Genomic DNA, 2,793 nt, shown 5'->3' on the forward strand with positions numbered 1-2,793 from the left:
CCCTTTGTTCTTTGTGGTTTCTTTCTTTCTAACTTTTATGATGTGGTTGATTAAAGAGCTGAGCACCTGGAACTGTAGGCATTAGACACCTCCTCCTTAGATGTTTCTTTGCTTTTCTTCTTCCACCCCCACTGACAGCTGACTTGGGGTATGATGAAGCACAGACCCTAAAGGCACAATGACGAATAAGACTGAGTGCCTCTCATTCTTTATTAGAGAAATCATATTCCAAATGATTTTTTTAACGTAGGAGTGTCTTTAATTTAGGTAAGGACTGATTGGAAGAGTGGTTGGGGACATAGTATCATTTAAACAGTCTTTGTTTAGAGTGATCAAGAGCTGGGGAGCTTTATGTGCATCTAGCCTCTTGCTTCAATCTCTGCTTTTGCTTATCCTACAGAACTAAGAACGAAAGTGTTTGTTGAAGCCAAGAGGGGTGGCATACACCAGTAATCCCAGCACTTGAGAGGCTGAGGCAGGATGGCAAATTCAAAGCCAGCCTAGGCAACATACATACTGAAATCTTGTCTCAGAAAAGAAATAAAAGTGTTGACTGTGAGTAAGGAAGCTATATAGGAAGGTGAGAGAAAGCTTTGCCAACAATGAAGAGTCAGGGCAGTGGTGGCACACTTGGAAGGCAGAGGCAGGTGGATCTCTGTGAGTTCGAGGCTGGCCAGGTCTACAGAGTGAGTTTCAGGACAGCCAGTGCTGCACAGTGAAACCTTGTCTCAGAAAACAAAACAATGAACAAAAACAATGATGATGATGGAGTGATGATGATGAGGATGGAGTGATGGTGATGGAGTGATGATGATGATGGAGTGATGATGGGGTGATGATGATGGAGTGATGATGATGATGGAGTGATGATGATGATGATGATGGGGTGATGATGATGGAGTGATGATGGGGTGATGATGATGGGGTGATGATGATGGGGTGATGATGATGGAGTGATGATGATGATGGAGTGATGATGATGGAGTGATGATGATGATGGGGTGATGATGATAGAGTGATGATGATGGAGTGGAGTGATGATGATGATGATGATGGAGTGATGATGATGGAGTGATGATGGGGTGATGATGATGGAGTGATGATGATGATGGAGTGATGATGATGATGATGGGGTGATGATGATGGAGTGATGATGATGGGGTGATGATGATGGGGTGATGGTGATGGAGTGATGATGATGGAGTGATGATGATGGAGTGATGATGATGATGGGGTGATGATGATGGAGTGATGATGATGATGGAGTGGAGTGATGATGATGATGATGATGGAGTGATGAGAAGGAGAAGGACAAGGAAGAGAAAAAGGAAAAAAAGCAATGAAGAATCAGGATGCAAATCAAAACAAAATAAAACAAAAAAGACCTGGAACAGAGACAATCATTCCCCATCTCGTGATCTGGACCTGCAGTTAAAATTAATAATTAATAATAATAATAAATAACAATACTAAACCCTATTACTCTAGACTCTAGAGAGAAGTTGCTTCAACAAGCTTGTCTCCAAATATTTGAGAACGGCTTAGTTCTTCGTTTCCACTAGAGGGCCTAATATATTCTTTTTCTTTTTTTCTCTGACCCTCACTGAGCCCAAATATTTATATATATGAGGTGTGGGTGTGCACACAACACATACAGACAGATACATTTCCAACCAGCAGTCTTTCCTCCCACTGCTTTCTACTCCCAGATATAAAGGAGGCAATTCCAAGAGCCCCGGGCTTTGTTACTCTCCTACTTCAGAAGAGGGGAGGAGGGGGGAGCTAGGCAGGGTTTGGGGGCGGGGCCTGGGAGCAGGATTCCGGGGTCCCCAGTTGCGACCAGTAAGTCCCTAGGCCTTGGTCTCTTCTTTCTTACCCTCCCAGCCTCACACCATCCATGCTGCCCCAAGAGTCCTGACAACTCCGGAGGACAGGTAGGAGGAACTGAAAGGCTTTGCCTTCAGCTACTACCTTTGCCCAGACCCTTCTGTGCCATCTGCCAAGGCCAGAGGGTAAAGTGCCAGGGCTGGATATGGAGAAAAGGTGAACACAGACAATCGTGCTCAATACATCTGAACCTCCACCCTGGCCTTAAGGAAAGGGTATGGATTTTGAGAGAAAGAGGTGTGCATAGACAAGTCTGAAGTGGAGCTGAGGAATCCGGAGGAGAGGTGGGCAATGGTTTCAGGCAGGGTCAAGCAATGTGGAGCCATGTGGAGGAGGAGATGCACCTAGGTCTTAAGTTAGGAAGTGTGGTACTCTGGCCTTCCCCCTCAGGGTTCTCCTGAACGTGGAGTCATTGAGTTGGGCAGGTGAGTCCAAGATGACGATTTGGAGACTGGAGGGCGGACCAATTGCTGACCAGTTGCTGGGTGGTTCCAACCAGCACCCTGACCCCTACCTTGGCCTCCCGTGGGAGAGGCTGTGAATAATTAGAAAGAAGAGAAAAATAGAGGTAGAGCTGCCCCAGGCGTGGGAAGACAGAAGCGTAGGCGTGGAGAAAGTGGCACAGACCAGAGAGAGCCCTGGAGATAAATCTGAAGCCCAGAAGAAGGCTGTGTTGGAAAGCTGGCCAACAGCGGTGGTCTAGGGAGCGGCGGGAGGGCAGGCTGGTGGGGGGCGGGCAGTGTGTCGTCAGGAGCTGGGCGGCCCTGCGGCGGCCGCAGCTGCCTAGCCCGGGACTCCAGCCCCGCTCGGGCTCCTTCGCCCCAGCTCCTCCGACGACGGTGAGCTCTCCCGGGGCAAGGTGGAAGCCCCGCCAGCCCCGCCAGCCCCGCCCCACTCGCACACTAT

The sequence above is a fragment of the Peromyscus eremicus genome, chromosome 18, assembly GCF_949786415.1.
Source record: "Peromyscus eremicus chromosome 18, PerEre_H2_v1, whole genome shotgun sequence".
NCBI classification, from domain to species: Eukaryota; Metazoa; Chordata; class Mammalia; order Rodentia; family Cricetidae; genus Peromyscus; species Peromyscus eremicus.